The following is a 27,469-nucleotide window of genomic DNA, read 5'->3' on the forward strand; positions in this document are numbered from 1 at the left end:
ATATGAAACATTATTATCCCTAAAAATAGCTCAGCGCAATTTCTACGAGTAACAAATATTCTACGCCAAATAGTTTTTCACCGAGCCAAATATACTACAGGATACCGACATGCCAAGTCCATAGAAGTACAGATGATATTCAGCCTCTTCAATTTCTAGTTACTGGTAAATAATGGATATCAATGCTGATATCTGAATACTTACTGAGAAAGCAACGTTAATTAGAGCCACTTTTGCCTCAAATGTTTAAATATATCATAACAGCACAAAAATCGTGCAAGTAGTGTAAAACAACAAATTAATGTTCGACTTTTTTAATGTATGTAATACATATATATGTTAATATATACAAACATTACTGTAAAATAATTATATTTATCCGAAAGTATTAGATTTTTGTTTAAATCTGAAAGTGAAATAATCAAGGCGATCTGAAACCCGGGAAATTTTATGTGATAAAAATTCAAAAACTTTGTTTCTGTTTTAAACAGATTAAATGTGAATTTCATATTTAAGGAATAAGCAGTGCTCAACTCATCCTGACTCCCGTAGGGAAGACACTCCTCTTGTGACGATTCGGTCGCTAGATCAACCCCTCCGTTCCAAGCTCTGACGGGCTTTACCGGAAGAGACCCTCTAAACTTGATAACACAACACAGCCAACAGTTTGGTCTCTGTCAGGATGTCACCGGTACAAATTCCATCATTGTATTTACACAACAATATGCAACTCAACAAAACTGCCTTTACTCTCATTTACCTTCATCTTTGAATCGAATTTGGTTCTCAGTGATAAAATTATTTGCAATAAGCAACTAGCCAGATTTTTAAACGCAATTTTCGTGGAGAATTACTATGAGGAGTAACAGTCAGTTTTTCATCGCATCAAAACCGTGCATTTAGTGGATTAACATTCTTCGTGTTCTGACTAACACATATATCAATATTTTTTATGAAATTGATTTCACGAAAATTAATACCTTCAAATGCTATTGATACAATGATCAACGGTTCATCGTAACAGCAAAAAAATCTAATTCGTATTTTCATCTAATGGTTACAGAGTGGTAAGATGAAATGAGTGTAAATATTTAACAAGTGATCGTTTCTCTTTTTCTAAAAAGTAAACACAACTAATTTTTATCGATCTGTTAGCAAAATAATTAGGGTTTTTCATTTATTTTTATAAAATTCAACTTCATCCAATGTATTAAAATCTTATTGGATAGGAATGTATTTAAAATAAATTATATTTTAATAAAGCACTTAATTAAGTTTGAAATAGATTTTATGTTCAAGCTTTAATTTCAATTTATTTTTAAAATGTAGCAAAACAGAAAATCATGGAGTTCATATAAAAAAAAGCAGTCGGTGGAAATAAAACAGATAAAAAGTCCATAACAGTAGTTAACAAAAAATTACGCTTTCTAAACTTTAATAAATCAAAAACTAATAATATCATTTCTTGATTAAATGATTAAAGCATACAATATATATTTATATATATTAATTTATTTTATATATATATATATATATATATATACATATATTACATATATATATATATATTTTTTTTTTTAACTGTGACAACGTAAATTAATTTATAATTATAATAAAATATTAATTTTCTATTATTCTTACAAATTTATTATATCAATTTTTAAAGTCAGCATTAGTTAATTTAAAACCGGCTGGAAAATAAAATCTTAAATTACATTATGAGCCAGCAAGTAATTAATACAAGAACACAAGCAAGCAGGTGTGCTAACAGTTGACAGCAGATGTCTTAGTGCCTAAGGTTCAACAGCCCATAAGTCCGCCGCAGGCTTAAATTGAATACAAATATAAAGAAGTATTCCAGCTTATATTTAAAAAAGAAAACAATTTTTATTAAATACAAATATTAAATTATTATCGTATTAATTAGCCTATACGTTTGTTTACTTAAGCACATATATTAACATTATACTTAAGATCTCTTAAGGTACGGGATTAAACAAAAAAAGCAAATCGTCAGTTTGATTTTTATAACATAATTTTTACATTACAAAATTTGATTACGGATAAGTTGTATTTGATAATTTAAAAAAATAAATAAATCTTTTATTTTTATTGTGTTCGCTACCCGGTTAATATTTTCACCAGTTCATTTAATATAAAATCTATTAATAAAATTTAAAAACTGATACATAGTAATCACGATAAATAACATAAAATGCCAACTAATGTACAAGTAAACAAATAGAATAAAAATTTTTTAAATTAATTTTATCATTCTTTTATTCGGTTTGTGAAAAACCAAGTAAAGTTGTAATTTTAATACATATTTTTTATATAAAAATATTTCGTCAAGACCATATCGAAAGTTTTATTTTAGGTCTTTATATAAATTTAAACATAGTCGAGATATTTAAATAAATCGAATTATCATAAAGCTAGGCAAAATGACAACCAAATTCAACAATCTCTGATCGATACTAAATACGTAAATTTTAGAATAAATATGAGATGACAAAGAAAGTTTTATTGGTCGCAAAAGTACATGACAGTCGTACAGAATCAGGGAACTAATAATAAATTATGTTAAACAGGGTTGCATTTTTACCAAAAATATATTTACGGGTTTGACCAGTGGACGTCACTGATAAAGTTCGATTATTCAAAACATTTTTTAAAAAAATGTAATTAAATAATTTCATTTTATTTATATTAAATTTTGGATAAAGTAAGTCGTAGAGATGAGGAATTCCACATTTAAAAAGTTTTAATTACATAAATATGTTTTTAATTTTTTTTTAAAAAAGAAAGTAGAAAAATGTTAAAATAAATTCTAAGGTACAAAAATATTGTTTCTATTACAGTATAATTTAAATAAAACAATTTTTAAAGATATAAACATATCTAGCGATTAATTTAAAAACAAAAATTATTATATAAAATCAATCTAGATCCGAAAGAGATGAGAAACGAAAAATCAATAAATAAATTAGTCTATAAATTTATTAGCTTACAGACACGTACCGTTGGTTAGGTTTCTTGCATTATACACTCTAAACTCTTACATTTTTTGGATATCCGAAATTCAGCATATCCATAATTCTCTAATTAATTGGCTAATGGTTTTGCTACACTGTTCTGGTTTTTTGTTAATGGTTTTTTAATTGTTCTATTTAAATAAACTTCTACAATTTACGTGCTTCAAATCAAGCAAAGAAATTAAGCTACCAGCTCAGTATGAAAATTAACAAGTGAATCAGGGCCTCCACGATGAATAAAATTTACGCTAATCTCCTTTCAGCTGCATGTGATTCTAACGAAGTAATTATACTGTCATAATTGCAAAATATTCATCTAAATATGTACATTTTTCTTAACTTTATTTTTTCATCAAGATAATTAATTATTTTATTAATTAATGCGCTTTCTAAATGCGTTCTGAAACTCGTTAATGAATGTAGTTTAAAGCATACAAAATTGAAATCTCTGAGTATTATTCAGTGCAATCTTTTTTCACGATAACTGCGTTTCTTACAAGAAACGCAAACGTTATTCGATTATCATTTGTTGTACATCACGCAAGAACTATCGAACCGATTTAAATGAATCTTTCAAGATAAAAAATTATTTTTATTTCAATTTTAAAAGACTTTTTTCAATCAGAGTTTAATTACGATTGAAATAGGCTAAATTAAACAAAATACTTACAGAAAGACCAACCCCTCTACTGAAAATTTTCACTATCACGTCTCAGGATTTAAAAAATAAATTAACTTTAAACGAACTGCGTTTATAACTCGCAAACCTAAACAATCTTGTGAAATTTATTAATTTTTTTTAAGAAGATGAAGTTTGGAATTCCGATAATGAATTAGCTCTTCCTTTCTCAAAGTTTATATTGTGAATATTTTCTATATATACCGCAAAGCTTTTCAAAGGAAAAATATAATCATGGAAAATTATACTATACCTGACAGAAAATATGTTGTTTTTTTTTTTTATAGAAACCTACCATCCCTTCAAAAGAAACATTGTTTTATTATGTAGGAAAATAGTTTTATTTATTCTTGTATTAAGGAAAAATTAAAACAGAATGCGGTAAGAAATTTTTTCGGCATTTTTATCTCGTCTTTTTTTTTTTTGAACATATAAATTATTGTAAATTTATTTTATATAAGTTATTTCAAATTTTATTGTGAATAGATTCGGTCTCACAGATTTTTCACGGGAAGCATATTTAAAAATATTATTGGCGTATTAGCAGCAATGCTTGTTAACAACAGCTGAACTTTGATACAACTAATAAAATTTTAAAACTTATATTTACATTTATTTTTAAAAAACGAACAAATCCGATAACTAGAAATAATGTATAGAAATAGTCGAATTTTTAGTAAGTCCTCCCATGATTAAGTGATAAAATTTCGTTGTAACTACAATGAACTAATTCCCTGTATGTTGAGGGATTCTTTGAACACTCTAACTACAAAATAAGAATAGGAAAATTACATCTTAGATTTAACAAATTTTTTAAATTAATTTTAATGTAAAAATTATAAATTATATCTGTGATTTCAGCGAAAAAAAGTACGATCAGAAAAAACTGCTGATATTTGAGGGATCAAAGTCTAAAAAAAACTAAAACTGTTAAGATACAATCAAAATTTTGAAAATATCTGGGTTTAACTATGAAATTACAAAGGGTGCTAATCTCTTGCAGGAAGAAAAGCAATAGAAAAAACAACATCAGAATATGAATAAACTGCAATACCGTCCATTATTTTGTAAAAGGTATTTTTTGATAATGTTCCTTAAAAAATTCTATTATAACTAAAAGCCGGATATTTATTTTTAGTGATTCTGTATATAATATCAAATTTCTAACAGATTTAAAAAAGAAGAAAAAAGTTTCACTTATTTAAACGTTCAAATTCAATATTAAAGTTTTCAAATTATTAAAAATTTGTTACACGTTTGAATTGCGTGATCAAAATAATCACAATTTTTTTTTTGTAATAACCACAAAATAATAACTACAACTTTTCAGTAGAGTTCAGCGGCCTTGTGATACTATAAAGGTATTTAGCCAAGATGTTTCTTAAATATTAAGAAATATTTAGGCACGAGTTATATGAAACTGATACGAAAGACATATCAGAAGAGTTAAAAATAGGTAAGAGAACATCAAATATTATTAATTCATACCTTATTTATAATTTATTCATTAACTATGCAAATATAAATTTTTAACTATATTCAAATATTTATCACTAAAATAAATTTATGACTTAAAATAAGTTTTTCATGATATTTTTATTTCATAAAAATAAAGAATATTATTATTTTATATTGATTTGTCTGTTTTTTTTCTTTTTGTTCAAGCATCACGCAAAAAATCCAGTTGATTGATTTTAAGAAAATATGCAGAAACTTAACTCTAATTAAAATCTCATCTGTGTTTTTTTTTTATGTGTATCTTACCTACGTAGACGTAGGATTAAAACCCATTACATGAAAAATAGTTTTGCGATATTTAATAATGTTAAAACACTTCTTTTTTTTTAAGTGACGGTTTTATGAGAAATTCATAAAATTACCGATAATATATATATATTTTTTTAACAAATATATATATATATTTTTTAATTTTAAGAAGCTATAATTATTTTTGGCAGTATTTATGTTTTTTAATGATTATTCACTGGAGATGATTTTAACAAAAGTTTAAGAGGCAAAAATTAGAAAAAATTAAACAATTTTCAAACGCGAAAAATATTTTTCGGAATTCCATCGAGAATTTTCTTTCAAGTAAAAAAATAACAAATAGAACTCGGTGGAACGCCAGGTGATTCATCCTGTACATCATAAAATGTATTAAAAAAAAATGTTATATTACCGCATCACCGTACTATTGGTGTCAAATTACATCTATACACGTACAGCAGCCGGTTATTATATTAACAGCAGGATCAACAATTCGCTTCATTATGTTTACATACCACAGATTGCAAATACATAACTCTACTTTTCTCCTGTATTCAAGAAATACATTAAATGCATGCTATAAGTTATAGTAACTGTATAAATACACGTTATAAATTGTGTAACATGTATAACATATCTTATAAATTACAAATGGAAACCCAATCTTAGGAAAGATATGAACATAAGGTTCATCAAATTTCATTATTAATAATAACGGAAGGTATAATAATAGTAAATGGAAATTATTCAAGTTAGATCAGACATAACCAAATAGTTTAGATCAACCCACCGAGTTGGTCTAACGGTGATCGCGTCTTCGTAAAATCAGCTGATTTTCGAAGCCGAGATTTCCAACGTTTAAATCCTAGTAAAGGCAGTAGTTACTTATATACGGATTTGAATACTAGATCGTGGATATCAGTGTTCTTTGGTTGTTGGGTTTCAATTAACCACACATCTCAGAAATGGTCGACCTGAGACTGTCCAAGACTACACTTAATTTACACTCATACATATCATCCTTATTCATCCTCTGAAGTAATACCAAAATGATGATTACCCGAGACTAAACAGGGGGAAAAATAGTTTAGATCAGCGTTTTTCATTCTGGAGGTCACGGCGGTATGAAAGAGGGTCGCGAAATTAGCCTACAACTTTAAACGTAAACAATAATAAAGTCATTTTGAGAAATTGATTATAAACATTTATTCTACTTACATTTACAAGTGCACATGTAACAAAATAAATTAATGAGATGGTTGCGCTTGTTTTTCATTTAAAATTTTCCATACGTGGAATACACAAAAACAAATTTTTTTCAAATGATAAAAGACGATTCCTAAATTTAATTTGATTTGCAAAACATATTTTCTTTGACTGATCTATTCCTATCGCATTCATATTTCGCAAAATATAAGAGCTGAGAAATGTTTGCCACATCTGTTGATTCATCAAATTGAATACTAAGAAATTAGTGAATTTTTTACTGAGCTATCTGATCGCAAAAGTCCGACAGCCATGTCATTGATTCTCTTGGTACTGTATCATTAGAAAGCGGAGTTTTTTCTTTTCTTTCTTGCTTCTTCCACGCCTACTAAAACACTGACCACATCAACTGCAGCAGGCAATATAAGGTTTGCTGCAATTGTTTAGGGTTTGGAATATTAGCTACTCTTAATGCTAAGAGATAAGAAAGAAGCCTCAGGTGTACGTTTATCAGAATGACTTCATTTACAAATAGAATATTATTGATTTATCAATGTATGCAGGAATTTTTGAAAAATTCCAAAGGTTTGCTTTTATAATCTGGATTTTTAGTTTCCAAATATTGAATTAATTTTGATGGCTTCATACATTCATTGAAGAGGAGTAGAAAAGCAAAAAACGCACTGTGGCTTTCCATCCGATGAGATAAAACCGTAATTTAAACAAATGTCACGGTACAATCTTGTCTTTTTACCGATCGATTCACTGGCTGCAGAAGGATCACTTCATTTTTTTACAAAATGTCCATTTTTCACAAGAATCTAATTGAAAAAATTACATTACACCGTTTGACCGCACACTAAAAAACCGAAACCTTAATTATTATTGTTATTTTCAATGAATCTACGCTTTTAAAAATTTAAATAAGACATCAGACGCACGCTTCGCATTCAAAAATAAACTGCCGTTCTGAAATTCCTTATGTCTCTTTTATACTACTGAGAGCGGTACGAATTCAAAGTATCATATGCATGTTCGAACCCGTTCTCACGGCGAATATTGTGCAAGCAGACCAAATTACAATGAGGACGTACACATCAAGTTGGAACCTGTAAATCGCTCATGGTTGTAGACTTCATACATGCATATAGCCGTCGCTATCAACGCAGCTAAGTAGTTTTAACTAGGTTTCATTCGGTTTGGGGTTGGGAAGGTCACGGAATATTCATTATATATTTGTTTTACTTTTTGGGAGTCGTGGAGCTAAAAAGGTTGAGAATCACTGGTTTAGATTTTGGAATTTCCCTTTCATCTGTACCTCCAAAGCCACAACCGTATAACAAAAAAATAACATTTGTTAGATCGCTAAAGATTAATATAATTTAAGATTTAAGCGTTCAAGCACTTAAATTCATTAAATATGTCGACTAAATTAGAAAACAAATATTGTTGAAGTGCAAAATATAAACAAAAAACATCTTATAAATTAACCACTGTATTAACAAACTTGAAATTGCAAATAAAAAAAACAAGTACAATCTAAACAGTTACTAAAATAAAATGAAAAAGATAATAGGCTAAAGAACAGTTTTTTGTTTCAAAATAGACACCTTCAACTAGGTACGCAATTCGATTTAAAAAATTTGCCATCAGTAGATAAATTAAAAAATCCAAACTTCACAAAAAACCTAACTTCCTGTTTATTAAAATATTTAAATCTTTAGTTTCTAGTAAGCAATTTTAGTTGAAAATATAATTTATTGCTAATGATAGTGAAATTCATTTTTTAATTATAATAGTATAAAAATATTAAAACTTCTTTTAAATTTTTTAAGATATTCTTCTGTTACAATAGAATTAAAACATTTATCTTGTCCAAATTTTATTCAAATTAAAATTATATTTCTCATTTCATTTGAATTTTTTTTCTAATTATCTTCACGAGATAAAAATCATTTTATTACACTTTATTAAATAGGTCGTGAAACAAACAGGGCGTGGTAGCCAGCCGGATTGACGTTTATGTGTAGTATAAATTTGTACTTGATTATACATTAACTTGAACATAATTATGTTATATATTTGTAAGTGTTTTTATATATTTATAAACTTATATTTTCTACATATAATTATTTTTGTTTTCCAAAAGTGGATAAATTTATTTATTATACTAGAAAACGAAAAAACCTTTCAATTATTATTTCAGCTGACAGTAAACGAGAATTACATATATTGAACACACATTGAGCGTATCTTCAACATAATGATCATCTTTATTTTTTTTATTTTTTGTCATAAAGAAAGAAAAATATAAAAAAAATAAAATGTTCATGAAATTAAATTTAATTAAAGCTTTAAATTCTCTTGACAACAAACATGTTCAGTTAGTGTACATATGATATTTCATTAGCATATCACAGTCTCTGTTGCAAAATGCAACACATTCGCCTAATGAACATCATGATAGCTGTTACTTTTTTATCTTGATTAACATGCGCTGATTCCCATTGGTAAAATAAGGAATGTTGTAACTGGAAAACTTGTTTTTATGAACAGACTTAATTACAATTATGTTTGCATTTATATAGCTTATATACAAACACACAAGGTTTTTTCTCCTCTCCCCTAATTTTCTTAGTTAATAACTTATAACACTAATAAGAATAATTTTATAATATAAATATGTGTTATTAAAGTAAATTAATTCACTGTTAAATATTTAATTATGAATGTATGGGTAATATCCGGTTATAATGCTAAATTTAAGTGGTCATTAATGTGTACTTATATTAAAAAATAAAAACAAAGTTATAATATTTTTCTGGCATTGGTTCTTTATTCTAAAAAGCAATTATATATAAAAAAGTTACCTAAAATTTATTTTTTGGGATGAGAATAATGTATGATGAAGTTTTACTGTAAAGTTATTATTATATGTTTAAATAAACCAAAAAAGATTTTTAAAGTTAAAAAAATTTGTAATTTTTTATTTTTTTCTGTTTTCCTATCTCTAAAATCACCTTTCAAGAAATTTATTGATTTTTCTAGGTTTTCTATGTTAAATGAAAGAGACTACAAAAAATTCCACGAAAAAATGTACAACCAATAAAAAGTTACCTAAGATTTATTTTTTATGTTGGTAATTATGATGAAATTCTATTGTAATTCTATTATTTAAAGTTTTAATAATATTAAAAGTGTATGTAAACCAAAAAGTTTTAAAAATCGGTATTTTTAACTTTGATCGGCTCATCCACCCCCCATATTTTCTCCAAAGTTCTTTTATTTTTAGTCGCTTACACTTTACACTAATACTATGCCAATCAAGACGTTAAAAAAATTTTGGTTAAAAATATACAATAAGATTTCGTTTTTTATTGAAGAGAAAATTTTGTACCGAGCTTAATCGAGCTTAAAAATCGACCCCAAAAAACCCTTCCACTTCCTGGAGATATTGTCCCTAAATTTTATTAACTAATTTCCTCATATACACGAGTCTCTGTAAAATTTCATCGGTTTATCCCGTCAAAAATGATTAAGCTTCAAACAGACAAATATTCGTATAAACGTTCGTACGAGCATTACTACATTTTTTTTTGTTTTTTGAGGTCCCTGGTCGTGAAACGTCGAGAAATAAAAAAATGCCATATCCCATTTTTTGACTGATTGCCATACTTTCCTTCTTGCAGCATATCTCTACAGCTATGATGCCAGGAAAGTAATAATTGTCCGTAAAATTGGTAAAATTTTGCAGAATTTAAACACAGCTAAAAAAAATGTAACCTCTTCCAAAGGGGTAAAGTTTAAAAATATTTTTACCCTTACGACCTCTCTCTAATAAACAAATATATATACTCTATAATAAAAGAATTTCTTGTTCTAATAAGCTTTAAAATAGCAAAAAGATATCAACATTCGAACAAATTAAACCCTGCTTTATGATGTTTTATCGTATGTTTCCACCCTCTCTATCACTCATTAGGGGGAAAAAATATTTGATATGTTAAAAAAAAGTTAAAAGCCAGAAGAGTTGGTATAGAAATTAGATTTTTATCGGTGAAGAGTTACTTTTATGAATTAATATTTCAATAATTTTCCGACGGTGTTCGCGATAATATTAATTCTGATTAAAAGAAAAAAAAACACAGGAAATACGAATTATTTTTTGCGATCTATTTCCTTGATGTGGTGTATTTCTCAATATTACTTCATTCTTTATTTCATTGTTTAAAAAATTAAAGTACTGTACCAACTGTACCAAATTTCACATATATAACTTAAACAGGTCCAGAGATTCCAGTGACATAAATCTTTCTCTCTATCATACATACTACAAAAAAAGAAAATGAATTGTTTTAAAATGAGTAATATACAAGAAAATCTACCCAAGCTGAGAAATATGTCGGCCTCCGTGGTGCTAGTGGTAGCGTCTCGGCCTTTCATCTGGAGGTGTCGGGTTCGAATCCCGGTCAGGCATGCATTTTCATACACGCTACAAATCATTCATCTCATCCTCTGAAGCAATACTTAACAATGGTCCCGAAGGTTAAAAAAAAAAAAACTTGATAAATGTAAATCTATAATTCAATGGTTCTTTTAATTATTAATATTCTCCGTACCGAGTGCGAATATGCAGTCAAAATAATACCTTGTTTCCCACAGAAAGGGGTACACTAATTTGTTGTTTCACATTATTTATCTCAGTTTTTCTTATGATCGTGACACACGTAAAGCATCCGGCAATATTCAGAATCTTTAATCTTTTAAATTATACAGATAGTCGTTTAAGAAAATATCAGTATCTCAATTTGTGTATTTTTTATAGCTATCTGTTTTCACACATAACTCGAGAAATATTGAATTATTTTAAATTAATGTTTTAGGATGAATCAATTTTTTAATCCTGGTCAATTCTAATCTTGGATATGTTTTAACATGAAATATTTACGAAGGCTGATCCTTTCTCAACCTAAATAAATGTAGTTTTTTTAGCATTTAAACGTTCAGGTTGAATTTCACAATAATAAAACTAAATTTAGATTACATGTAATCTTTAATAAATGTACAAATTTTTTTTAATTTTTCAAAATAGGTCACTACCTTATTTTCGGATAAAATTTTTTTTTTTAAATCTCAAATGACATCACAGGCAATTTAATCAAATATTATAATATTCACTGATCTACATGGCGGCGTGGCCTCTCATTCGGAGATCCCGGTCAGGCATTTTAACATTTCATTCAATCATAAATCTAAAAAATTCATTCATCATCTAATAACTGTAAAAGTGTGTAAGATTGTTGTTAATTTAAATAAATATTAAATACCTAACTCCTACTCCTTTAATGAAAATACGTAAAAAGATATTGCCCTCCTTAATAACTTCCTCATTTAAAGAATTATAAATAATTTTAAAATTTTAACTTTTTTTTTAATTAAACCGTTTAAAATATTTGAAAAATTTGTAAAACTCTGTTTTTACTGGAGGTATTGTTTTGTCCTTTACTCCTTTGAGAAGCTTTGACCTTAATAACACTAAAAGTAGAAAAATCTCAATTAGAACTGCAAGTTTCAGGGATGAAGTTTCTTTAAACAATTTTATAACAGCATGATGAGGATAAAAATTGTCATCCGGCTGATAAGACACACATATTAAAAAATACCACGTGGTTTTTAGTGATTTCATCTGCTTAAGCGAAAACCCCTATTTACACGGTTTATTTATCCGGTCACTTTATTATATGCGCTAGCGCGTACTTTTTATTTAGTATTTTGTTTTTTACATAAAGAAAAATATGTAAGAAAAATATATACGCGTGTATTTTTTAATTAAACGAATAGAAATTGAAAAACGAACGTTCAATTTATTTTTTATTAAAATAATTTTACCTTATTTATTTGATATGACATTTAGCTATATTACTAATTTATTACAGTTTTACTACATTATTTTGTTGAAATGCTTTAATATACATAAACTGTAATCATTATAAATAATACAGATTACAGTATAACAATTTTAAAGAATTTACCATAACATTTTAGTGAAAGTTCAGAATATGAAAGTAGGAAGCACGGATTTTTAATTAATTTGTATGCAAGAATTTACGATATTTTTTTAATGTAATTAAAGTAAAATAAATCCTAAAAAAAACCTTTTTCAATTTATTGATATTTTATGTTTATTAATTTTAATAAATTGTTGTAATTAATGGTTTTAAAATTACCGAAGTATTTCAAAAACCAATTTTATACAGATATGTAAAATATGTTAGATCTCAAATTATGTAAAATATGTTAGATCTAAAATTCGAAATTTAAAATGAATCTTATATTTCTGTAAAAAAAGTTTTTTTTTTTACTTTTGCGTGTTTCATTCTTAAATATTTATTTTTTAACAGAATTACTGAATTTTATACAGAATTGAAGTAAAGCTGTTTAATTAAATTAATTGTCTGCTCTCCTAATCGTAACGCAGACCAAGTTTAAGGAAACTTTGAGGACAAACCGTGATTTATATTAGCTCTGACTGAAATCTAAGCTACGTCTTTTAACTTTATCTATATACACACTGAGTGTGTGTGTGTATATATATTAAAATATAAGATAACAATAATTATTGTTATACATTATTAATTCGCTCAAAATAATGTTAAAGAAATAATAGTAATAATAACAACAAAATTTTAGTCCTATATTAATCATAATTTCTATTTGATTTCTTAAAATTTTACTAATGACTACAAGCTTCTCCGTATATCAGCGGAAACGTTTTTAGTATTAATTCGCTAAGGATGATTTACCAGAAAAAAAAAAATTTACACAAATTTCTTATTTAAAACTTTTGACATTCTGAACGGGTGCCCTAATACACAATTTTTTTATAATTTACTCGCACGAAACGAAGTCTTAGTGACTTAAAGGAATAAAAGTGAAAATAAATCAGACAGTTAACAACTTTTGCAGACATATTTCTGAAAATTTTAACGATAGTACACTTTTTGAAAACAGTTTTTCGTGATTTATTCTTTGTGGATCATTTTAATAAATTTAATCAGGGAAAATATTTAAAGGAAAAAGAATTGCAATAATTTTCATGAAAAAAAACCATTTCTTGGAACTATGAAGAGGATCTCCTTCGGGTAATAAATAAAAACTGTACCATAAGAAGATTTGAGTCGGTCATAAACACTTATTCATTATCCATAGTCACTAGTAAAAAACATTTCTGTAGATTTTGTAAATAGCCAGAGTCTAAAAACCTGTACAATACCCAGATGCGACGAACCATGAAGATTATTTTAACAAAGGGAAAATCTCATTTAAATTATATTTCATACTAGTAGCCCCTAAAAGTCTTTTACCAGTACTTTCAAAATATTATCTTCTATTTTGGAATTTTGGTTTTAAATCATACATTATGCAAAAACACTCTAAAAAGCAGTATAAGAATATAAAAATCGAAATTTATTTCACCACACTTTTACCTATTAATTAATTAACCTAGGGAAAGCAGACAGATCTGTAACAACTACATTTAATTTCAAGAGAAACAAGTGATATAAAAAAGATGTATTTAACAAAAAAGGGTAAATTAAATGAACTGAAATTTTCTTACTTTTTTAAAGAAATTTTTTTTAAGACTGAAGTATAAGAAATTGTCGTGTAATATAACTGGATAAAATTAAGTGAAGTTGCTTGCAACAAAATTCCTTATATATTTCCTTAAATATTATAGTAAGATACGATACTAAAAATATAGTATATACTCGTATTTCTTAACATCTGTTAAAAATGTTAAAATACAATGCAATTAGAAGTTTTGTATTCTTAAATGCTGTTATCAGCATTTTCTTGTACATTGGAAATGGCTTACCTAATAGAACAGTATCCAGAATCAAATAGATTCCTGTCTTATTCATTTTTATTATACACATTAAAGTGAAATAATTATAATTGTAAAACTGAAATTCTTACAGTAACGATTTATTGTTTGGAAGGGGTAAACTTAACAGGGCGATCAACCAGAGAGGACAGATGAAGGTCACGGAAGAATCAAACAATAGTTACGACCGATTGAAAACAACATAATGAAAGAAAGAAAGAAGTCCTCTTTGTTTCGTGAAGGAGTGTCAGTCAGTTTTGCATGTTACACGAATTGTCAACTCAAATCCTATCTCCCTCGTACAGCATTCACTTTATCGTATTCTGTATTCTTATTCATGTTGTATTACCTCACGGTGCGACGAGCGCCGCTTCCGGCGTAATTGTTACCTTTTATACTTCTTTTTCTACGATTCCGTTTCTCCTCCGTCTTCATCATTTGTTACTTCTTTCCTATTCGTTCTTTTCTGCTATAATAAATTTATTCGTTTTAATTGTTTGCACGAGTCGTATAAAAGATGTATTGTTTATTATTATAACGCCTCAATTTTCTATTCTTAAAACATAGACTTATGTTAAACGTAAACGTTTTTTAGACCTCGTCCTTTACATTGTAAATGAAGTAGAACAATAGATTTATTTTAGACATATTAAAATGATGGCTAGAGTTAAAATTTACTTAATTATTTGTACCTTTATCCGTTTTATTTTTTTTTTTTTTTTTGATTTAGGAAAACCATACAAGTTTATTTTATTGATACAATAAGAAAAAAATGCTGTTATTGTTGAACCTTGTACAAAGGTTCACATAGAGAATCTAAATAAGTAATATGTTCATCGACTACGTCATTAAACGTATAAAGTAACGCATCTGTTAGCGTTCTTAAAGTAACATTTATCCCGTTTTAATTTAGAATTAAAAGCTGCAATTAGACTTAGCCAAATTAATTTTCCAGTTCCCTTCTAAATAACAAACGTTAGCGATATCACTAATAGGATAAAGGAGAATAGAATGCCAAATACAACAGTATTAACAGGTTAGTTCACGATGTTCTAGATAACGATGAAGAGATTTTTTTAAATACGGAGTAGGCAGTGATGTCTATTATCTTACGTTACGGAAGAAAAAAATAGAGAACTTATGTAAGAACAGACGTAGTAAATAGATAATGCCCCTTCGCTTGGGTCATCTAGTAATTTGGAATCGGGAACGGTATTCTCTGGAAAAACTTTGAGAAATCGATTAAAGACAGAAATGTTTAATTAAAGTTTTATTTATTTAATTAAGATCTTTTCCTTAAAACGATAGCAACATTTAAAATATTTTCTGTTATTAGAAGTAAAATATTTTTCTAGAGTAGACGGACGTAGATAATTTTTACGTATCCTTGGAGGCGTATTGTCCTTTTTAATTTGATATCATGAAAAAGATTTTTAGCTTTATTTCTCGGAGCAAGTAACAACTTCAACAAAATAAATAAAAATTACTCCTTGCAATGAATTATACAACAAAACAGTAAATACATCGAATCTGAATGACTGTGTCATCAATTTCAGTAGATTTTTGACGTCCTGAATAATTATGTACTCAGAGGAAATATTTTATATTTTGTGGGGAGACATAGTAGAAAAAAAACCTTTCATTTTACCTAATTTAAATTATATGAGTTTTATATTTTCTTATGTTTTTCTGTAAGTTAGTACTTACAGAAAAACTGTTCTGTGTACTAGTGTACACAGAACACCGTCTTATAACAAGTTCAATTGGATCCTCTTCAGAGCATAATCTAATTGGATTAAGAATACCACAATGGTCTTTAATGCGGTGGTTTTCCCTTGCCTTCCGCATCCTATGCCGTTGAACTTTTGGTTTCATTCGCCTTTAGGAATGGTTTCCCAGTCTAAGGGCAAGAGGGTGCCCTGTCTTTATCGCTCCTCCAACCTCCATAGAGGCTCTTGGCATTTGTAGAAGGGGATCTCCTTATCCTGGAAGATGCTTGGTCCCAGCCTTCGTTAGCCCCTTACACATACTACCTTAAGCAGTGTGTCTAATCGTTGCCCCCTTTCTACCACGGGGAAGTAAAGATCCGGAATTGTCCTTCCTCGAAATCAGGCACAAGGCATTTCCTTATTTCTCCAGTACATTTATATAACTAATACACATATATAAATATATTGACTAAGTTATTAATATCAAATATATATAATATCAAAATCTATGATACTTTACATAGTTCCACTTTCGGAATTTTTAAAACATACTTCAGTATAGACTAAAAATCTGAAAATACTTTTCAGACGCATTTAATAATAACTATCAGGAAAAAATGTTGAAATTTACATTTCAAGAAAATTGGGACTAAAAGAAGGATTATTTATAATTTATACAAGAATCAAAACAGAAGTATACAAGTACACCGTAAGAGTAATGTAAGAATAAATGATAAAGAAAGAATAGCTGTGATTCAGAAAGGAATAAATAAACTAATTCATTCTCATAAGAATATTCTTATGAGAATGAACGACAAAATGTTCACAAAACAAATCTTCAACCTTATTTGCAACAAAAAGAATGGAAATCGTTAAACCTTAAAAAAACATTTAAGAAATGAAAATATTTGAAGAAATTGTATAAAATAGAATAACGTTCAGAAAAAACAAGTAAAAAATTTCAAGGGTTTCCAAAAGAAGTAGAAAACAGAAACCAACGTCATTTGGTTTTTACAAAGCGAAAGGATGAAGAACTATTACAAGATAAGGAAAGAAAACGCCCAAAAGAAAGCGAAACAAACGTAAAATGTTGCTTCGCGTGGTCTTCAGTCGGCCAAACCGACAAAAAACTCTCAAAATATTCAGAAAACAATTCATCAAAATATGAGTAATTCACCAAAATTTAAAATCTAGCACAATACAAAAGTACGATTTTGTATTATACTTTGGAGGGAATTTTATATTTAATTTTTCAACTTCTTTTAGTAGAAAGTGATTTAATTTTAAATTTTGTAACTTTTACGAGAAAAACAAAACAATTACTATAATATTCATTTTAATTTTAAACCTATCTTCTTAATCGGATAATACTAGGGTAATAACACATGATAATGTTTTAGTGTAGGCTATTGTCACGGTAATATAATACATGAGAAAAAAATTGTATAGAATAATAAAATGCGAATTAATTCATAATATTATTATTTTCTCAACTAATAATAAATTTACAGGAAGAGAAATCAGAATTTATAATATGCAGTATTAATTGTGTTCATTTTTTTCATATCCTAATTATTGATTTGAGAGTATTATCACTACATGATATCGTCACCACCTTGCTAAAATAACGAATATAAAAATCGCATTTTTCAGATTCGTCAGTTTACGACTAATCTGAACGTCCTGCATCTTGTGGTAAATTATCTAATGCGTAAATGCGTATCTATTTTAGGAAGGCTAGTTTAAACATTTTCACTTTTACGAATATGCATTCCTACATAAAATTTAACATTAAAACTGTTTTTTAGCTCTCCTGAAAAGTTGAGGTTTTCACATTCGTTACTTTAGCATGATGGGGACGATATGTGCTTTATAATCATAAGCGGCGATTATAAAGCATAAGGTCATTAGCAAAGCTATCATCAAGAAGCCATTACTGAAGTATGCGTGAATTACATGGAAAAGGCAGGTGAAACGGTAACCGTCGTCTTCTTCACGACGGCGATACATATCAAAACTGGATTTACAGTCATTATCATTATTCTCAGAGACAGCAATTCTGATCGGTGGTTCTTTTACATCTTACAGAAATAAGTTGTTTTGATATAGAAAAAATCAATAATAAATAATTTAGCAGACTTAAAACACAACACAAAACATTTTTATGTAATATCTGGCAGGATATTACATAAAAATGAATGGGATGGCAATAATTTCCAATATCAATAATTCTATAGCATTCTGTCGTAAGACGTCAGCTCGGTATTATTTTGGAAATGATACAAGCAATTTTATCTCTTTCATACTTAGAAAAACCTGGAAATGGATGTAAAAGGAAAAATTTGTCAAATTAAGAAAAAAAATTACCATACATTTTTTTATGAAATGAATTTTGAAAAATATGTGAAAGAAATTTTTGTTAAAAACTTACGATGTACGTATTACATTAAAAAAAATTAAAAAGTGGCATTAAAGAGAAATAATAGGGTTTTTTTATTATCAATATTAAAATAGTAATTCTAATAATTTAAACATTTATTATGGTAAATTATACTTTTACTAGGTATTGTTTTCTCACTTCCTTGTTTTGAAAAACGTTTTTCTAAATTTGTGATGAACAAACATGTTTAGTATGTATCCGCTTATGAGTTTTTTCTTAAAACTGTTTCACTGGACTAATTTATACATATATATATGTATGTATGTGTGTGTGCATACATACATACATACATGCGCATAATTAACCATATATGTAATGTATTTTTAAAATGCATTTTAATGTAAAGTTTTAAATTGAAATGTATTAAATTAATCACATGATCTTATTGGTTCAATGTATACCTAATTGCTTTTGTAAACTATTTCATGCCTGGGGATAACCGAAAACTACTTTACGGGGATAATTAACCAAGCAGATAAAAATAAACTATATTTACTCTACGTTTAAATTCTTATCAGAAAGGAAACACCACTAAAATTGAATATTTTTTCTAATAAAATTTTCTCACTATTTATTTCTTTAAATCTTTATGCTCTGAAATCATCTGTTCATACAACACCAATAATACTAATAATAATAATAAGAACATCCAGCAGGAGGGGGAGACGCAGAACGAAATTTTTAAAAAAATTCTTCAAATGCACATAATTTAAAATTCCATTTGCTTTAATTTTGCTTCAAAAAAACATTTAAAATGCGTACATAACGATTAAATAAAATATTTTTTTCAAGAGAGAAGCTCTCGTTGGAAATTTAAAAATGTTTTCCATGAAAATTGTTAAAAATTTTGTTTTAAATTTTATTCATTGAAATATTTCACTAGAATTTTGAAACCTACTGCGATCTCAGCCTAAAATCGTAACCCACAATAAAACAAGTTTCTGCAGAAGTGAGATAAGATTTGAAAGATTAAGACTATAATATTTTATCACACATTTATGCCGAAGCACAACTCGACAGTTAGTTTTGTTTTATCAATTACGGTACAGTTCTAACAATGCCATTAATTATACCTTCCACTGATCAAAGGACACCTATAATACTGCCTTTAAATCTAATTTCAAGTAACAATACTTTTTTTTTAGTCTCACCGTTTTGCTTCAGAGGATGAGATGAAATGGCAATTTTCTAGCGTGTGAAAATTCCATCCCTGACCGCGTTCAAACCCGGATGGCATCTCCGGGTGAAAGGCCGAGACGGTACCGTTTGCGCCACGGAGGGCAGCAAGTAAGTGTATATTTAACTGAATACGAACTAGGGTCCTGCAACATCGCAGAATAATATTGACAATCAGTTACATGTTCCATACCCAAACGATAGGTCGTAATTATTATTTTTTTAGTTTAATACTTTTGTTTTGTTTAAAACATAGACTTAACCGTTTCAGTAATGTTAGGTTTAAATAGTATACAATTACCAATTAATCTTTTTAATAGATTTTTTTTAATATCTATGGTATTTTTTCTATATAAAAATGATAAAGGCTTTATTTTTAAAACGAATAGAGTAATTGTTTGAAGAAAGTATAGTTCAGGTAATTATTTAGTTAAATTTAAAGCTAAAAAACTAATTTAATTATAGATCGGTGTCAATAACGCTTAATGAACACGTTTAAACATATAAACAATCGACCTTGAGAATGTAGGTACATAAGAAGCATTCTTAACTAGAAAGTCACTGTGGCAGTTGAACGGTCGGACATTCATTAACGATGATAAAACAATAATTAAATATGTCATTACAGATAAAGAGTACAAGTACAGCCTGCAATTTGCAGACAGGTATTATTTAAAAACATCACAGCTAATCGACAATAGAAACGACCGCAATATTGCCAGAAATAAATCATGTACGTACAAATAATACTTCCACATTTTTTGTTGTGTTAAATAGTGCATAAAGTAGTAATTCTTAATAAACTTCTTCCCATTATATAAAAGAAATTTAAAAGCTCTCCATATCTCCTTCTCACTCTCTTTTCATCTCTTATCGCTATTTTTTTTTTTTTTAATTTAAAACAAAATGTGCGTTCACTAATCAGTACAGCAAATTTGAATTACTGCACTATAAATTTAATATAAACGAAATAATTATTTTGAAAAAATAAAAAAAGTTATTAAGTATAATAGTAGAACTACTTATTATAATGACAAAATACTCAGTTAGCATCTTTCGGTAGATCACGGATTAGCTTCTTACAATGAGAAATCTGAAATAAATTGTTCTTAGTATATTTATTTGGTTAAACTAAATACCGGCATTAAAACTACAGTGACCGATAAATTTCTCTTCAAAATCACGACGTACAACTTCATTAATTAAATTCGCCATCAATCTGGTTGCTTCCAATTATAAAAATATTTCTTGAAAAATAAAATCATAGTTTTTAATCCGGTTAAGAAAATATACTTTTAAATGTTCAGATATTATTTTATTTTAAATTTTAAACTGAAACAAAACGTTTATCGTTATTTTTTCAGAGATAAATTCATCCTAACCCATCAAAACGGCTATTTATTAATCTTACAAATTTTGAGAACAAGTTTAAAAAATATATAAACTAGATGCTCATTTAGAAGAATTTGTTTTTGCTTTTTTGGTAAAAATCCGTCAGCTACAAGAATTTTTGCTTTTCAAAAGAATTATTTTGGCAACGACTAACTGAACATTCCACTACTATCTACGATCGACAATTCCATTTTGTACTTTGTTTTGATTTCTATATTTTTTTATTATCATTAATTTCGTGGTAGACCACAATTTTTTAAAATCTTATTAAAAATAATCAAAATCTGCCGTTTTCAGAATTACTAGTTAAAATATAATATCGATTTAATTTGTCTAGAAGAAACTCACAACCGGCCCACCAGATGAGCTTCTACAAAAATAATAAAAAAGAAACATCGAAACGAATCCATTTAGCGAAGAGCTTGAACAAACATTAAAAAAAAAAAAACACATCCTGACAGAATTGAGAGTTTCTTTTTTTTGAAGTTGGTAAAAACTTATAAATATTTTTAAGAACTTCAGCGAAAAAAAAGCGTATGAAAAGCATTTAATTCTCTCGTCACAAAAAATTAATTATGTAATACGAAAATTACGTACATTAATAGAAATTATAACGGGGTTTAAAAATCGTGATTTTAATCGGTTTATAAATTACTGCTCATTATTAAATGGTATTAAATTATGGAACCTTACTTACGAATAAGTAGGTCAAAATCTATAGTGATTAAATTATTAAAAAATATAAGAAAAAAATTCACACATGAACGTACCGGCCGATTAATCATGCCAACATCCCAAGTCATGATAAAAAATCAAAGCTAAATATTTGGGCGACATCTTTAACTCGAAAGAACATTACTAACTCCCATAATTTTATAGTGAAAATAGAACAAAATAACTGTAAAAAATAGAAAAGAAAAGGTATTCTTAACGAAACGGATTATTGACTGGTAACATCAAACAATACATTTTCTCATTACGTAGAAATTAAAATGTAATTAATCAAATGCAATAAAGTATCGTAAAATAAAAATATCAAACCTTAATTTATCTTACGTAAAATAAATAATCTCTTATCGAAGGAATATTAATTAAACCCTTTATAATATACAACATTATTGTTAAAAGAATAAAAAATAATTAAAAATTTGTTATCCATCTTACCAGCAAAAAAGATGTTTCCCAAGATCTTTCAGTTTATTTCAAACCATCATCAGGAGATAAAAATAATATTATAATAAGTCGAAAATTAAAATAATTACACAATAATGACTGTTTGAATGTGAAAAGTATTTGTATGTACTCAAAAGACTATTGAAAGATCTCGAGAAAACCCATCTTTTTTGCCGGTAAGATGGATATAACATTTTAAATTATTTTTTATCCTATTAAAAAACTTATTAGCTGAAACCATGTTTAAGAAATTTAACATTATAGTTGTAGGCGACAAGTCGTACTCCAAAATTTAGTTGTTATTCTCACAAATAATAAATAATCCGTGCCAGGCTTGCAAACTAAATAAGGAATAACATGGTTTCGTTTATTTCTTTGTCGAGGGAATATGCTACTGCACAGCATATCCTAAAAATGTTGCGCTCACTCGGTTCATCGTACTGTTTGTATAGAAGACATCATTATTCACATAGAAAGCAACTCAGTACATCAGGTGCTTTATACGCTTAACACTTACAATAAAAATCGAGATAAACAATATAAATCAACATATGTCTTTTTCTCTCCAGAAATAATATCTTTCATACAAGCCATACTCAATATAGTAGAATTTTTCTTATTAAATATGTTAAAAAACTTATTTTTTTTTAAAAACAGAATCGAGTAAATTATGAAATTAAAAACAAAAAGAAGTTAGATAAAAACAATTTATGTTTTTTATTGAAAGAAAATATATTTTTTTTTAATAGGCTAATTCAATGAATTTTTAACGGTACAGATACGATACAATACAGATAATATTAACGCATGATGTACTGGTCATTCCATCTTTGATTTTGGCAGCAATACCTCTAACTTTTAACTAATGATAAATCTATAATTAACAAATAAATAAATAAAATATACGTGTATTATTTATCGTATTTATGAATGAATGTTAATAATAATAGTTCAGAATCGGTAAATTTAAAATAATTACAAGAAAAATTAACGGATTACGAATTAAAAAACTAATAAAAAAGATCGATTTACACTCGGGCATTATATAAACCCAATGTTTTACGTTACTATTCTTTAAACAAGGGTTGTGTTACATTAATAGTTAACTGAAAACAATGTCAGTAATTTAAAAATTACATTAGTCTTCTATTGTCTAACGCCGAATGAAGATAATATACTTTATGAAAACAGCTTAATCTCAGCTTAGTTTAGCTGTAGATTTTTGTTTACTTTATCACCAAAAAAGGATGAATAATTGAATCCTTTGCGACCTTAACTTTTTAGTAATTTTAAATCTCGTTTAAAAACAAAACAAAACATAATAGATTAGTTAAATTAGGCCGTTCTTCTGTAAATTCTAAACAGAAGTCAGTTCATACAACAGTAATTTCCTAAGATGATGATACACCTCTGCTCTCTTGTGCATAACATGCTCTGGTTGTGTATAATATATATATAGTATTATGTTTTTTAACAGCGGCCGGTCACCACCCTGCACTACACGTAACCACCAACACAACAAACACACAAAGATGAACAACCATTATCATCGCTCTACCGTCATTTCTTTCTCAGTCATTACTGCACGTTATAATAATGACCGACTTCAAATATCCTTCTATAGTAAAGTGTGTAGCGGTAACCTTTATTTGGTGTTTACTGCAGGCTACATTCCAACGCTTTTATCATTTGTCTTTTTACATTCATCTAATATCTACAGCCTACCATTTTTTGTTTTTTTCCTAATTGCTTTTGGCTTCCCACGGTTATTTCAATTTTATTTTCAAATAAAGGTTTTTGTTATTAATTATTACTTAAAATAAAAACGTAATTAACCCCAGTACGACTATTAGAATAAAATATTAAAATTCATTCCCAAGCTTAGAACTAACAGCTTATTAATAGAAAAAATATAGTTTTCGTATATTTTTACATTATAAAATATTTTCGCACCAATTTATTGAACGTTACATTATTATTTGTTTTTATTTTATAAAATCAATTAACATAGTTGTCAAATTTTTAGATAATACTAATCCAATAAACTTGAATTTTCTGCATCCTCGATTAACGTATATAAATATGCACTAAATTTCATTTAAAGTCTTTAGTTTTATTATTCTACATAGTATTTATCACCTTCACATTTTTTTTTACCATTATTTCATTTATATTTATTGTTTTTTGTGTCAATATTAATTTACGACTTTATAACGCGTCTGTTTTTATTAATACTTTTAAAAATTTTGTTTTACTTCCCTAATTAAAGTGTATCACTAATTCTGGATTCTTCCAGGAAAATTCTTTTTTTATCAATGGAGCAAAACACGTAACATTTTAACATAATCCAAATAATCATTAATTTTACATCGAATTGAATAAAATATTTTTTTATTAAAATAATCAAATTAAAATTGTTTTTTTTAACTCCAATTTACACGGTCATCTGAATGTCAAGCAAAATTTAATTCTTATACTTATTTTTTCTTTTTTTTAAATTAATTAACCGTAATTGTACTTTATAAAAATCCTACATTAAATATAATACGTTTATGTTAAGTGTGTAGAATAAATATAGAATATGCACTAGATTCATATATTTATTTTTAAATAAGTACGATAACAACGGACCTTACAGTCTGAAAGGCTTTTATCAAAGTAAAATAAGTAATATGTATAAATTATTTTTAAAAGTCTAGATTCTAATACCGGTCATATATGGCAAACATTCACGCGGTAAAAATTTCCATATTTGAAAAATATTGAATAAAAAATAACTTTTTTTATTCGAAAAATACAATTTTTTCTATTCAATTTTACCGGCAAAGGCGGTTTACTTCCTAAAAACATGATTAAAAAATTCTTTTGAGGAGAAACAGTAAGATTAGGCTTATCGTTTACGATTTTTTTAACAAGTAATTTAGGTGTAAACGATTTTATTTTTTTAGCGTTCATTTACGACGAAACATTTAAACTAAAACCATCGCATTTAAACTATGTTTACTAAAAAGGTTAAAATAAATAAAAACCATGTAATACTAACATTTCTGTAATTTTATATTTATATATAATTTTATTCTTTTATAGATCTTTGTTCCCTTTAACTTACTATATGCATACGATATACTTCGTACAATATATAGTATTGAAATAATCAAACGAAGTGTTTAAAATTTTAAATAAATCTAGACCTACATGACTAAATTATAATTAAATTTAAACGGTATTAACCGTTTCATTACACGATTCTGTTCACCATCAAAATATTGAACACTCTAATCTCATACAGTACAACTTAAAATCAAAAACTATAAGATTTAAGGGTAATGTCCAGTTTTAATAAAAATAAACATTGTAAAGAAAATTAAGTAAATATAATAATCTAAGACGGTAATTGCTCATTTTTATTGCAATAAAACTACTATTTTATTGTAGATTATATGAATAAAAATAATAGCCAAAAGCATTCGATGACAGATTTAAATGTACTAACCGCAATTTATTACACAATACTTATTGAATTTTATAAAACTGATTATGTCCATTTAATATAGTACAATTTTTAATCTGTACATAACGAATTATTATATAAAACAACTATTAACTGTGCGATTTAAGTTTCTATTGTAATTACTGTTAACTTCAGATTCTTTAAAGGTACATGTTGTACAGTTATTTTGATTTAAATCTTTGAATTTTCATAATACATTTACGTGTTTTTGCTGTATGTTTAGTAGAATAAATTTAAATAAATGTCAAGCAACATTTTAACTGATTATATAAATTTAATTACAATTTCTTAAAGACAGTCGAAATTATCTACGGTTATTAATTCGATTAATAAAGATGTTAACATAACTATACTGCATAAAACAGTACGGTAAATGAGAATTATTCCGCAAGACGGAAGTAACGGCAGTTTTTCAGTCGAAATGAGGTCCGTAAGTAATAAGAAATTAAAAAATATAATTTATGTATACGTTTAAAAATTGTGAGTTAAATAAACAATAAAAATAATTGTTAAATTACCTTTTATCGAAATACACAAGTTAAATTCCAATGTAGTGCACAATAACAGTAAAAATTTAGAAGCGGGATGTCATGTGTGTTATTTATTAATGTAGAACAAACACTAAACCGCGCACAGGTTACAAAGCGTACACAGTCTGTACTGAGTGCCGATTCAACAGGTGAACTCAATCGGATCTGTTCGTTGTAGTGGGGTTTGAGAATATGCGTGCGCAACTTGTTCCTATCTGCCAGCCTACCTACCTGTCTGCTATGAGAAAAAGCAACTTTCCCGTAAAGCTATCTCTCGCTTGAAATCGCCTCATTCGACTGACTAAACCAAAACAAAATTAAGAGCATTTTTCTTAATGAAAATAGAAAACTTCACTATAACTTACCCCAAATAGGATGTAATTAATTAAGAGTTGTGAAAAGAAATATATAATTTTAATAGGTATTATATAGATCCCAGCAAAGGTTTTATCCATATAGAACGTATATGGATAAAAAACGGAACTATCCCAGTATTTTCCAGGAAGAATCAAGGAAAACCAGGAGTGGAAACCTTCATCGTGAAAGCATCACAACCATAACATAGAAAATAAAAAAAACATAGATAATAAAAAAATAACTATTCAAATGAGTGAAAATAATAATAAATAAATAAAATTATTGCAGAATAAGATAAAAATTTGGAAGACGATTGCAGAACAAAAATTGGATATGTATCATATTTACCCGTTAAAACAAAATAAAAAATAATTCGGTTTTGTTTATTAATTAACATGACTTATAAATTTATCAGCTTATTGTTTTCGTAAAAAAAAAACCAGCAAAAATAGCACATTTTTTTAAATGTTAACATATTTTTCAAAAAAGCTTTCAAATTACTTCATATATAAGGATCCTATGAGACTTTAACCCTGCCTTCTTGATAGTGTAGGGGAAGAAATTAAACGGAGATAATACGTCTAACAAAGAACGTTTTGTAAAGAAAAG

At 27.2% G+C, this 27,469-nt stretch overlaps 1 protein-coding gene across 5 annotated transcripts in view; it reads right to left on the reverse strand.

Annotated features, from left to right (window-relative positions):
- LOC142322085 (uncharacterized) overlaps window positions 1-26,644 on the reverse strand; it is a 360,304-nt gene extending 333,660 nt beyond the window's left edge. For all 5 annotated transcript variants that reach the window (XR_012755771.1, XM_075360742.1, XM_075360741.1 and 2 more), the window contains exon 1: window positions 26,492-26,644. The gene's annotated coding sequence lies outside the window, so the exon portion shown is untranslated. The remainder of the gene's footprint in view (window positions 1-26,491) is intronic.
- Window positions 26,645-27,469: the final 825 nt, after the last annotated feature.

The sequence above is a fragment of the Lycorma delicatula genome, chromosome 3, assembly GCF_047948215.1.
Source record: "Lycorma delicatula isolate Av1 chromosome 3, ASM4794821v1, whole genome shotgun sequence".
In the NCBI taxonomy this organism is placed as follows: Eukaryota; Metazoa; Arthropoda; class Insecta; order Hemiptera; family Fulgoridae; genus Lycorma; species Lycorma delicatula.